Here is a 14,779-nt window from a genome sequence, read left to right on the forward strand (position 1 = left end):
CATTTCAAGCTCTTCATGTTTTTCAACACCAATTCATGCTCCTCCTTTTTTGCAGACCTTTTCATGCTACTCATATTTTTGACACCTTTTGAAGCTCTTCATATTTCTCACACCTTTTCAGGCTCTTCATGTTTTTGAACACCACTTCATGCTCCTCCTTTTTTTCAGACCGTTTCATGTTCCTCCTATTTTTCAGATCATTTCATGCTCCTCATATTTTTGACACCTTTTGAAGCTCTTCATATTTTTCACACCTTTTCAGGCTCTTCATGTTTTTGAACACCACTTCTTGCTCCTCCTATATTTCAGACCGTTTCTTGCTCCTCATATTTTTGACACCTTTTGAAGCTCTTCATTTATTTCACTCCTTTACAGGCTCTTCATGTTTTTCAACACCGCTTCAAGCTCCTCCTATTTTTCAGACCGTTTCATGCTCTTCATAGTTTTGACACCTTTTGAAGCTCTTCATACTTTTCACACCTTTCAGGCTCTTCATGTTTTTCAACAGCGCTTCATGCTCCTCCTATTTTTCAGACCATTTCATGCGCCTCATATTTTGACACCTTTTGAAGCTCTTCATATTTTTCACACCTTTTCAGGCTCTTCATGTTTTTCAACACCGCTTCATGCTCCTCCTCTTTTTCAGACCGTTTCATGCTCCTCATATTTTTGACACCTTTTGAAACTCTTCATATTTTTCACACCTTTTCAGGCTCTTCATGTTTTTCAACAGCGCTTCATGCTCCTCCTATTTTTCAGACCGTTTTATGCTCCTCCTATGTTTGACACCTTTTGAAGCTCTTCATATTTTTCACACCTTTTCAGGCTCTTCATGGTTTTCAACACCGCTGCATGCTCCTCCTTTATTTCAGACAGTTTCATTCTCCTCCTATTTTTGACACCTTTTGAAGCTCTTCATATATTTCACACCTTTTCAATCTCTTCATGTTTTTGAACACCGATTCATGCTCCTCCTATTTTTCATACCGTTTCATGCTCCTCCTATTTTTCAGGCCGTTTCATGCTCCTCATATTTTGACACCTTTTGAAGCTCTTCGTATTTTTCACACATTTTCAGGCTCTTCATGTTTTTGAACACCACTGCATCTCCTCTTATTTTTCAGACCGTTTCATGCTCCTCATATTTGAGAAGTTTTGAAGCTCTTCATATATTTCACACGTTTTCATGCTCTTCATGTTTCCAAAACCGATTCATTCTCCTTCTATTTTTCAGACCCTTTCATGCTCCTCCTATTTTTCAGGTCGTTTCATGCTCCTCATATTTTGACACATTTTGAAGCTCTTCATAGATTTCATATCTTTTCAAGCTGTTCATGTTTTTGAACACGGCTTCATGCTCCTCCTATTTTTCAGACCATTACATGCTCCTCATATTTTTGACACCTTTTGAAGCTCTTCATATTTTTAACACCATTTCAGGCTCGTCATGTTTTTCAACACTGCTTCATGCTCCTCGTTTTTTTTCAGACAGTTTCATTCTCCTCCTATTTTTGACACCTTTTGAAGCTCTTCATATATTTTACAATTTTTCAAGCTCTTCATGTTTTTGAACACTGCTTCATGCTCCTCCTATTTTTCAGATCGTTTCTTGCTCCTCATATTTTTGACTCCTTTTGAAGCTCTTCATATTTTTCACACATTTCCAGGCTCTTCATTTTTTGAACACCGTTTCATGCTCCTCCTATTTTTTCAGACCGTTTCATGCTCCTCGTATTTTTGACACGTTTTGAAGCTCTTCATATATTTCACATCTTTTCAGGCTCTTCATGTTTTTCAAAACCGCTTCATGCTCCTCCTATTTTTCAGACCGTTTCATGCTCCCCATATTTTTGACACCTTTTGAAGCCCTTCATATTTTTAACACCTTTTCATGCTCTTCTTGTTTTTCAACGCCGCTTCATTCTCCTCCTATTTTTCAGACCGTTTCATGCTCCTCATATATTTGACACATTTTGAAGCTCTTCATAGATTTCATATCTTTTCAAGCTGTTCATGTTTTTGAACACGGCTTCATGCTCCTCCTATTTTTCAGACCATTACATGCTCCTCATATTTTTGACAACTTTTGAAACTTTTCATATTTTTCACAACTTTTCATGATCTTCATGTTTTTGAACAGAGCTTCATGCTCCTCCTGTTTTTCAGACCGTTTCATGCTCCTCATAGTTTTGACACCTTTTGAAACTCTTAATATATTTCACACCTTTTCAGACTCTTCATGATTTCCAACACCGCTTCATGCTCCTCATATTTTTCAGACCGTTTCATGCTCATCTCATTTTTGTCACCTTTTGAAGCTCTTCATATTTTTCACACCTATTCAGTCTCTTCATGTTTTTAAACACCACTTCATGCTCCTCCTATTTTTCAGACCGATTTATGCTCCTCATGTATTTCACACCTTTTGAAGCTCTTCATATTTTACCCACCTTTTCAGGCTCTTCATGTTTTTCAACACCGTTTCATGGTCCTCATGTATTTCCATCCGTTTGAAGCTCTTCATATTTTTCACACCTTTTCAGGCTCTTCATGTTTTTAAACACCACTTCATGCTCCTCCTGTTTTTCAGACCGTTTCATGCTCCTCATATTTTTCACACCATTTGAAGCTCTTCATATTTTTCACACCTTTTCAGGCTCTTCATGTTTTTCAACACCGCTTCATGCTTCTCCTATTTTTCAGACCGTTTCCTGCTCCTCATGTATTTCACACCTTTTGAAGCTCTTCATATATTTCACACCTTTTGAAACCCTTCATTTATTTCACATCTTTTCAGGCTCTTCATGTTTTTGAACACCGTTTCATGCTCCTCCTATTTTTCAGACCGTTTCATGCTCCTCCTTTTTTTCAGACGGTTTCATGCTCCTCATATTTTGGCACCTTTTGAAGTTCTTCATATTTTTCACACCTTTTCAGGTTCTTCATGTTTTTCAACACCGATTTATGCTCCTCCTTTTTTTCAGACCGTTTCATGCTCCTCTTGTATTTCACACCTTTTGAAGCTCTTCACATTTTTCACACCTTTTCGCCTCTTCATGTTTTTGAACACCGCTTCATGCTCCTCATATTGTTGACACCTTTTGAAGCTCTTCATATTTTTGACACCTTTTGAAGCTCTTCATATTTTTCACACTTTTTCAGGCTCTTCATGTTTTTCCACACCGCTTCATGCTCCTCGTATTTTTCAGACAGTTTCATGTGCCTCCTCTTTTTAACACCTTTTGAAGGTCTTCATATTTTTCACACCTTTTCAGGCTCTTCATGTTTTTCCGCACCACCTCATGCTCTTCCTTTTTTTCGGACCGTTCCATGCTCCTCATATTTTTGACACCTTTTGAAGCTCTTCATATTTTTCACACCTTTTCAGGCTCTTTATATTTTTCAACACCACTTCATGCTCCTCCTATTTTTCAGACCGTTTCATGCTCCTCTTATTTTTGACACCTTTTGAAGCTCTTCATATTTTTCAAACCTTTTCATGTTCTTCATGTTTTTCAACACCGCTTCATGCTCCTCCTATTTTTCAGATAGTTTCATGCCCCCTCTATTTTTGACACCTTTTGAAGCTCTTCATATTTTTCACACCTTTTCAGGCTCTTCATGTATTTGAACACCGTTTTATGCTCCTCCTATTTTTCAAACCGTTTAATACTCCTCGTATTTTTCACACCATTTGAAGCTCTTCATGTTTTTCACAACTTTTCAGGCTCTTCATGTTTTTGAATACCACCTCAGGCTCTTCCTATTTTTCAGACCGTTTCATGTTCCTCATATATTTGACACCTTTTGAAGCTCTTCATATTTTTCACACCTTTTCAGGCTCTTCATGTTTTTCAACACTTCTTCATGCTCCTCCTATTTTTGACACCTTTTGAAGCTGTTCATATATTTCACACCTTTCAGGCTCTTCATGTTTTTGAACACCGCTTCATGCTCCTCCTATTTTTCAGTCCGTTTCATGCTCCTCATGTATTTCACAGCTTTTGAAGCTCTTCATATTTTTCACACCTTTTGAAGCTCTTCATATTTTTCACACCTTTTCAGACTCTTCAGGTTTTTGAACACGGTTTCATGCTCCTCCTATTTTTCAGACTGTTTCATGTTCCTCATATTGTTGACACCTTTTGAAGCTCTTCATATTTTTCACACCTTTTCAGACTCTTCAGGTTTTTGAACACGGTTTCAGGCTCCTCCTATTTTTCAGACTGTTTCATGTTCCTCATATTGTTGACACCTTTTGAAGCTCTTCATATTTTTCACACCTTTTCATGCTCTTCATGTTTTTGAACACCGCTTCATGATCCTCCTATTTTTCAAATGGTTTCATGCTCCTCATATTTTTGACACCTTTTGAAGCTCTTCATATTTTTCACACCTTTTCAGACTCCTCATGTTTTGAAAACCGCATCATGCTCCTCCTATTTTCAGACCGTTTCATGCTCCTTATGTATTTCACACCTTTTGAAGTCCTTCACATTGTTCACACCTTTTCAGGCTCTTCATGTTTTTGAACACAGTTTCAAACTGTTCCTAATTTTCAGACCGTTTCATGCTCCTCATTTTTTTGACAACTTTTGAAGCTCTTCATATATTTCACAACTTTTCAGGCTCTTCATGTTTTTCAACATGCACTTCCTCCTCCTCCTATTTTTCAGACCGCTTCATGCTCCTCTCATTTTTGACACCTTTTGAAGCTCTTCATATTTTTGACACCTTTTGAAGCTCTTCATATTTCTCACACATTTTCAGGCTCTTCATGTTTTTCAGCACCGCTTCATGATCCTCCTATTTTTCAGATGGTTTCATGCTCCTCATATTTTTGACACCTTTTGAAGCTCCTCATATTTTTTACACCTTTTGAAGCTCTTCATACATTTCATACTTTTTCAGGCTCTTCATGTTTTTCAACACCACTTCATGCTCCTCCTATTTTTCAGACCTTTAATGCTCATCTCATTTTTGACACTTTTTGAAGGTCTTCATATTTTTCACACCTTTTGAAGCTCTTCATGTTTTTCACACCTTTTAGGGCTGTTCATGTTTTTGAACCCCGCTTCATGCTCCTCCTATTTTTCAGACCGTATAATGCTCCTCATGTATTTGACAACTTTTGAAGTTCTTCATATTTTTCACACTTTTTCAGGCTCTTCATGTTTCTGAAAACCGTTTCATGCTCCTCATATTTTTGACACTTTTTGAAGCTCCTCATATTTTTCACACTTTTTCAGGCTCTTCATGTTTTTGAAAACCGTTTCATGCTCCTCCTATTTTACAGACGGTTTCATGCTCCTCATATATTTCACACTTTTTGAAGCTCTTTATATTTTTCACACCTTTTCAGGCTCCTCATGTTTTTGAACACCGCTTCATGCTCCTCCTATTGTTCAGAAAGTTTCATGCTCCTCATGTACTTGACACCTTTTGAAGCTCTTCATATTTTAGACACCTTTTCAGGCTCTTCATCTTTTTCAACACCACTTCATGTTCCTCCTGTTTTTCAGACCGTTTCATGTTCCTCATATTTTAGACACGTTTGGAAGCTCTTCATTTTTTTCACACCTTTTCAGGCTCTTCATGTTTTTGAACACGGCTTCATGCTCCTCCTATTTTTCAGACAGTTTCATGCTCCTCATATTTTTCACACCTTTTGAAGCTCTTCATAAATTTCACACCTTTTAAACCTCTTCATGTTTTTTAACACCGCTTCATGCTCCTCCTATTTTCAAGACCGTTTCATACTCCTCATATATTTCATACCTTTTGAAGCTCTTCATATTTTTCACACCTTTTCAGGCTCTTCATGTTTTTAACACCGCTTCATGTTCCTCCTATTTTTCAGACCGTTTCATGCTCCTCATATATTTCACACCTTTTGAAGTTCTTCATATTTTTCACACCTTTTGAAGCTCTTGATATATTTCACACCTTCTCAGGCTCTTCATTTTTTTGAACACCACTTCTTGCTCCTCCTATTTTTCAGACCGTTTCATGCTCATCTCATTTTTGACCCCTTTTGAAGCTCTTCATATATTTGACACCTTTTGAAGCTCTTCATATTTTTCACACTTTTTCAGGCTCTTCATGTTTTTCAACATCACTTCATGCTCCTCCTGTTTTTGAGACCGTTTCAAGCTCCTCTTATGTTTGAACCTTTTGAAGCTCTTCATATTTTTCACATCTTTTCAGGTTCTTCATGTTTTTGAACACCGCTTCATGCTCCTCCTATTTTTCAGACTGTTACATGCTCCTCATATTTTTGACACCTTTTGAAGCTCTTCATATATTTCACACCTTTTCAGGCTCTTCATGTTTTTGAACAATGCTTCATACTCCTCCTATTTTTCAGGTCGTTTCATGCTCCTCTTTTTTTTGACACCTTTTGAAGCTCTTCATATTTTTCACTCCTTTTCAGGCTCCACATGTTTTTGAACAGCGCATCATGCTCCTCCTATTTTCAGATCGTTTCATGCTCCTCATATTTTTGACACCTTTAGAGGCTCTTCATATTTTTCACACCTTTTCAGGCTGTTCATGTTTTTCAACACCGCTTCATGATCCTCCTCTTTTTCAGACCGTTTCATACTTCTCATATTTTTGACACCTGTTGAAGCTCTTCAGATATTTCACACCTTTTCAGGCTCTTCGTCTTTTTCAACACGACTTCATCCTCCACTTATTTTTCAGACGGCTTCATGCTCATCTCATTTTTGACACCTTTTGAAGCTCTTCATATTTTTGACACCTTTTGAAGCTCTTCATATTTATCACACTTTTTCAGGCTCTTCATGTTTTTCAACACCGCTTCATGCTCCTCCTCTTTTTCAGACCGTTTCATGCTCCTCATATTTTTGACACCTTTTGAAGCTCTTCATATTTTTCACAACTTTTCAGGCTCTTCATGTTTCTGATCACCATTTCATGCTCCTCCTATCTTTCAGACCGTTTCATGCTTCTCATATTTTTGACACCATTTGAAGCTCTTCATATTTTTCACACCTTTTCAGGCTCTTCATATTTTTGAACACCGCTCATGATCTTCCAAATTTTCAGACCGTTTCATGCTCTTCATATTTTTGACACCTTTTGAAGCTCTTCATATTTTTCACACCTTTTCAGGCTCTTCATGTTTTTCCACACCACTTCATGCTTCTCTTATTTTTCAGACCGTTTCATGCTCCTCATGAATTTCACACCTTTTGAAGCTCTTCATATTTTTCACAACTTTTCAGGCTCTTCATGTTTCTGATCACCGTTTCATGCTCCTCCTATCTTTCAGACCGTTTCTTTCTCCTATATTTTTGACACCTTTTGAAACTCTTCATATTTTTCACACGTTTTCAGGTTCTTCATGTTTTTGAACACCGCTTCATGCTCCTCCTATTTTTCAGACCTATTCATGCTCCTCATATTTTTGACACGTTTTGAAGTTCTTCATATTTTCACACCTTTTCAGGCTCTTCATGTTTTTGAACACCGCTTCATGCTCCTCCTATTTTTCAGACCGTTTCATGCTCCTCATATTTTTGACACCATTAGAAGCTCTTCATATTTTTCACACATTTTCAGGCTCTTCATTATTTTAAACACCACTTCATGTTCCTCCTATTATTCAGACCGTTTCATGCTCATCTAATTTTTGACACCTTTTGAAGCTCTTCATATTTTTCACACCTTTTGAAGCTCTTCATATTTTTCACAACTTTTCAGGCTCTTCATGTTTCTGATCACCGTTTCATGCTCCTCCTATTTTTCAGACCTATTCATGGTCCTCATATTTTTGACACCTTTTGAAGCTCTTCATATTTTTCACACCTTTTCAGGCTCTTCATGTTTTTGAACACCGCTTCATGCTCCTCCTATTTTTCAGACCTCTTCATGCTCCTCATATTTTTGACACCTTTTGAAGCTCTTCATATATTTCACACCTTTTCAGGCTCCTCATGTTTTTCAACAACACTTCATGCTCCTCCTATTTTTCAGACCGTTTCATGCTCATGTCATTTTGACACCTTTTGAAGCTCTTCATATTTTTCACATCTTTTGAAGCGCTTCATATTTTTCACACCTTTTCAGGCTCTTCATGTTTTTCAACACCGCTTCATGCTCCTCCTCTTTTTCAGACCATTTCATGCTCCTTATCTTTTTGACACCTGTGAAAGCTCTTCATATTTCTCACACCTTTTCAGGTTCTTCATGTTTTTCAACACCGCTTCATGCTCCTCCTATATTTCAGACCGTTTCATGCTCATGTCATTTTTGACACCTTTTGAAGCTCTTCATATTTTTAACACCTTTTGAAGCTCTTCATATTTTTCACACGTTTTCAGGCTCTTCATGTTTTTCAACACCGCTTCTTGCTCCTCCTATTTTTCAGACCGTTTCATGCTCCTCATATTTTTGACACGTTTTGAAGTTCTTCATATTTTCACACCTTTTCAGGCTCTTCATGTTTTTGAACACCGCTTCATGCTCCTCCTATTTTTCAGACCGTTTCATGCTCCTTATATTTTTGACACCATTAGAAGCTCTTCATATTTTTCACACATTTTCAGGCTCTTCATTATTTTAAACACCACTTCACGTTCCCTCTATTTTTCAGACCGTTTCATGCTCATCTAATTTTTGACACCTTTTGAAGCTCTTCATATTTTTCACACCTTTTGAAGCTCTTCATATTTTTCACAACTTTTCAGGCTCTTCATGTTTCTGAACACCGTTTCATGCTCCTCCTATTTTGCTGACCGTTTCTTTCTCCTCATATTTTTGACCCCTTTTGAAACTCTTCATATTTTTCACACGTTTTCAGGTTCTTCATGTTTTTCCACACCACTTCATGCTTCTCGTATTTTTCAGACCGTTTCATGCTCCTCATTAATTTCACACCTTTTGAAGCTCTTCATATTTTTCAAACGTTTTCAGTCTGTTCATTTTTTTCAACACCACTTCTTGCTCCTCCTATTTTTCAGACCGTTTCATGCGCCTCATATTTTTGACACGTTTTGAAGCTCTTCATATTTTTCACACCTTTTCAGGCTCTTCATGATTTTGAACACCGCTTCATGATCCTCCTATTTTACAGACCGTTTCATGCTCTTCATATTTTTGACCCCTTTTGAAGCTCTTCATATTTTTCACACCTTTTCAGGCTCATCATATTTTTCAACACCGTTTCATGCTGCTTCTATTTTTCAGGCCGTTTCATGCTCCTCATATTTTTCATACTTTTTGAAGCTCTTCATAATTTTCACACCTTTTCAGGCTCATCATATTTTTCAACACCGTTTCATGCTGCTTCTATTTTTCAGGCCGTTTCATGCTCTTCATATTTTTGACACCATTTGAAGCTCTTCATATTTCTCACAGCTTTTCAGGTTGTTCATGTTTTTCAACACCGCTTCATGCTCCTCCTATTTTTCAGACCGTTTCATGCTCATCTCATTTTTGACAACTTTTGAAGCTGTCATATTTTACCACATCTTTTGAAGCTCTTCGTATTTTTCACACGTTTTCAGGCTCTTCATATTTTTCATATTTTTGAAGCTCTTCATATTTTCACACGTTTTCAGACTCTTCATGTTTTTCAAAACCGCTTCATGCTCCCCCTATTTTTCAGAGAGTTTCATGCTCCTCATGAATTTCACACGTTTTGAAGCTCTTCATATTTTTCACAACTTTTCAGGCTCTTCATGTTTTTGAACACCGTTTCATGCTGCTCCTATTTTTCAGACCGTTTAATCCTCCTCATATTTTTGACATTTTTTGAAGCTCTTCATATTTTTCACACCTTTTCAGGCTCTTCATGTTTTGAACACCACTTCATGCTCCTGCTATTTTTCAGCCCGTTTCATGCTCCTCCATTTTTCACACCTTTTGAAGCTCTTCATATTTTTCACACCTTTTCAGGCTCTTCATGATTTTGAACAGCGCTTCATGATCCTCCTATTTTTCAGAATGTTTCATGCTCCTCATATTTTTGACAACTTTTGAAACTTTTCATATTTTTCACAACTTTTCATGATCTTCATGTTTTTGAACAGAGCTTCATGCTCCTCCTGTTTTTCAGACCGTTTCATGCTCCTCATAGTTTTGACACCTTTTGAAACTCTTAATATATTTCACACCTTTTCAGACTCTTCATGATTTCCAACACCGCTTCATGCTCCTCATATTTTTCAGACCGTTTCATGCTCATCTCATTTTTGTCACCTTTTGAAGCTCTTCATATTTTTCACACCTATTCAGTCTCTTCATGTTTTTAAACACCACTTCATGCTCCTCCTATTTTTCAGACCGATTTATGCTCCTCATGTATTTCACACCTTTTGAAGCTCTTCATATTTTACCCACCTTTTCAGGCTCTTCATGTTTTTCAACACCGTTTCATGCTCCTCATGTATTTCCAACCGTTTGAAGCTCTTCATATTTTTCACACCTTTTTAGGCTCTTCATGTTTTTGAACACGATTTCAGGCTCCTCCTATTTTTCGGACTGTTTCATGCTCATCTCATTTTTGACACCTTTTGAAGCTCTTCATAATTATCACACCTTTTGAATCTCTTCATATTTCTCAAACGTTTTCACGCTCTTCATGTTTTTCAACAGAACTTCATGCTCATCCTATTTTCCAGACCGTTTCATGTTCCTCATGTATTTTACACCGTTTGAAGCTCTTCATATTTTTCACACCTTTTCAGGCACTTCATGTCTTTGAACACCGTTTCATGCTGCTCCTATTTTTCAGATCTTTTCATGCTCCTCATATTTTTGACACATTTTGAAGCTCTTCATTTTTTTCACACCTTTTGAAGCTCTTCATATTTTTCACACCTTTTCAGGCCTTTCATGTTGATTACACCGCTTCATGCTGCTCCTATTTTTCAGACCGTTTAATGCTCCTGATATTTTTGACACCTTTTGAAGGTCTTCTTATCTTTCACACCTTTTCAGGCTCTTCATGTTTTTTACACCGCTTCATGCTGCTCCTATTTTTCAGACCGTTTCATGCTCCTCCTATTTTTGACACCTTTTGAAGCTCTTCATATTTTTCACACCTTTTGAGGCTCTTCATGTTTTTGAACACTGCTTCATGTTCCTCCTATTTTTCAGACCGTTTCATGCTCCTCATATTTTTGACACCTTTTGAAGCTCTTCATATTTTTCACACCTATTCAGGGTCTTCATGTTTTTTACACCGATTCATGCTCCTCCTATTTTTCAGACTGTTTCATGCTCCTCCTATTTTTGACACCTTTTGAAGCTCTTCATGTTTCACACCATTTCAGGCTCTTCATGTTTTTGAACACCGTTTATTGCTCCTCCTATTTTTCAGACCGTTTCATGCTCCTCATATTTTTGACACCTTTTGAAGCTCTTCATATTTTACCCATCTTTTCAGGCTCTTCATGTTTTTCAACACCGTTTCATGCTCCTCATGTATTTCACACCTTTTAAAGCTCTTCATATTTTTCACACCTTTTCAGGCTCTTCATGATTTTGAATACCGTTTCTTTCTCCTCCTATTTTTCAGACCGTTTCATGCCCTCTCTATTTTTGACTCCTTTTGAAGCTCTTCATATATTTCACACCTTTTCAGGCTCTTCATGTTTTTGAACACCGTTTTATGCTCCTCCTATTTTTCAAACCGTTTAATGCTCCTCATATTTTTCACACCATTTGAAGCTCTTCATATTTTTCACAACTTTTCAGGCTCTTCATGTTTTTGAATACCCCTTCATGCTCTTCCTAATTTTCAGACCGTTTCATGCTCCTCATATATTTGACACCTTTTGAAGCTCTTCATATTTTTCACACCTTTTCTGGCTCTTCATGTTTTTCAACACCGCTTCATGCTCCTCCTGTTTTTGATAACTTTTGAAGCTGTTCATATATTTCACACCTTTTCAGGCGTTTCATGTTTTTGAACACCGTTTCATGCTCCTCATATTTTGACAGTTTTTGATGCTTTTCATATTTTTCACAGCTTTTCAGGCTCTTCATGTTTTTCAACACCACTTCATGCTCCTATTTTTCAGACCGTTTCCTGCTCCTCATATTTTTGACACATTTTCAAACTCTTCATATTTTTCACACCTTTTCAGGCTCTTCATGTTTTTCAACACCGGTTCATGCTCCTCCTATTTTTCATACCGCTTCATGCTCCTCCTATTTTTGACACCTTTTGAAGCTCTTCATATTTTTCACACCTTTTATTGCTTTCCATGTTTTTGAACACCGTTTCATGCTCCTCATATTTTTGACACCTTTGAAGCTCTTCATAATTTTGACCCCTTTTGAAGCTGTTCATATTTTTCACACCTTTTCAGTTTCTTCATGTTTTTCAACACTGCTTCATAATCCTCCTATTTTTCAGAGCGTTTCATGCTCCTCTTATTTTTGAAACCTTTTGAATCTCTTCATATATTTCACACCTTTTCAGGATCTTCATGTTTTTGAACACCGTTTCATGCTCCTCCTATTTTTCAGACCGTTTCATGCTCCTCATATTGTTGACATCTTTTGAAGCTCTTCATATATTTCACAACTTTTCTGGCTCTTCATGTTTTTCAACACCACTTCATGCTCCTCCTATTTTTCAGACCGTATCATGCTCCTCATATTTTTGACAACTTTTGAAGCTCTTCATATATTTCCCACCTTTTCAGGCTCTTCCTGTTTTTCAACAAAGCTTCTTGCTCCTCCTATTTTTCAGACCGTTTCATGCTCCTCATATTTTTCACACCATTTGAAGCTCTTCATATTTTTCACACCTTTTCAGGCTCTTCATGTTTTTCAACACCGCTTCATGCTTCTCCTATTTTTCAGACCGTTTCATGCTCCTCATATTTTTCACACCTTTTGAAGCTCTTCATATTTTTCACACCTTTTCAGGCTCTTCATGTTTTTCAACACCGCTTCATGCTTCTCCTATTTTTCAGACCGTTCCCTGCTCCTCATGTATTTCACACCTTTTGAAGCTCTTCATATATTTCACACCTTTTGAAACTCTTCATTTATTTCACAGCTTTTCAGGCTCTTCATGTTTTTGAACACCGTTTCATGCTCCTCCAATTTTTCAGACCGTTTCATGCTCCTCCTTTTTTTCAGACGGTTTCATGCTCCTCATATTTTGGCACCTTTTGAAGTTCTTCATATTTTTCACACCTTTTCAGGTTCTTCATGTTTTTCAACACCGATTTATGCTCCTCCTTTTTTTCAGACCGTTTCATGCTCCTCTTGTATTTCACACCTTTTGAAGCTCTTCACATTTTTCACACCTTTTCAGCCTCTTCATGTTTTTGAACACCGCTTCTTGCTCCTCATATTTTTGACACCTTTTGAAGCTCTTCATATTTTTGACACCTTTTGAAGCTCTTCATATTTTTCACACTTTTTCACGCTCTTCATGTTTTTCCACACCGCTTCATGCTCCTCGTATTTTTCAGACAGTTTCATGTGCCTCCTCTTTTTAACACCTTTTGAAGGTCTTCATATTTTTCACACCTTTTCAGGCTCTTCATGGTTTTCCGCACCACCTCATGCTCTTCCTTTTTTTCGGACCGTTCCATGCTCCTCATATTTTTGACACCTTTTGAAGCTCTTCATATTTTTCACACCTTTTCAGGCTCTTTATATTTTTTAACACCACTTCATGCTCCTCCTATTTTTCAGACCGTTTCATGCTCCTCTTATTTTTGACACCTTTTCAAGCTCTTCATATTTTTCAAACCTTTTCATGTTCTTCATGTTTTTCAACACCGCTTCATGCTCCTCCTATTTTTCAGATAGTTTCATGCCCCCTCTATTTTTGACACCTTTTGAAGCTCTTCATATTTTTCACACCTTTTCAGGCTCTTCATATTTTTAAACACCGTTTTATGCTCCTCCTATTTTTCAAACCGTTTAATACTCCTCGTATTTTTCACACCATTTGAAGCTCTTCATGTTTTTCACAACTTTTCAGGCTCTTCATGTTTTTGAATACCACCTCAGGCTCTTCCTATTTTTCAGACCGTTTCATGTTCCTCATATATTTGACACCTTTTGAAGCTCTTCATATTTTTCACACCTTTTCAGGCTCTTCATGATTTTCAACACTGCTTCATGCTCCTCCTATTTTTGACACCTTTTGAAGCTGTTCATATATTTCACACCTTTCAGGCTCTTCATGTTTTTGAACACCGCTTCATGCTCCTCCTATTTTTCAGGCCGTTTCATGCTCCTCATGTATTTCACAGCTTTTGAAGCTCTTCATATTTTTCACACCTTTTGAAGCTCTTCATATTTTTCACACCTTTTCAGACTCTTCAGGTTTTTGAACACGGTTTCAGGCTCCTCCTATTTTTCAGACTGTTTCATGTTCCTCATATTGTTGACACCTTTTGAAGCTCTTCATATTTTTCACACCTTTTCATGCTCTTCATGTTTTTGAACACCGCTTCATGATCCTCCTATTTTTCAAATGGTTTCATGCTCCTCATATTTTTGACACCTTTTGAAGCTCTTCATATTTTTCACACCTTTTCAGACTCCTCATGTTTTGAAAACCGCATCATGCTCCTCCTATTTTCAGACCGTTTCATGCTCCTTATGTATTTCACACCTTTTGAAGTCCTTCACATTGTTCACACCTTTTCAGGCTCTTCATGTTTTTGAACACAGTTTCAAACTGTTCCTAATTTTCAGACCGTTTCATGCTCCTCATTTTTTTGACAACTTTTGAAGCTCTTCATATATTTCACAACTTTTCAGGCTCTTCATG

The sequence above is a fragment of the Dama dama genome, chromosome 8 (assembly GCF_033118175.1).
Source record: "Dama dama isolate Ldn47 chromosome 8, ASM3311817v1, whole genome shotgun sequence".
NCBI lineage: Eukaryota > Metazoa > Chordata > Mammalia > Artiodactyla > Cervidae > Dama > Dama dama.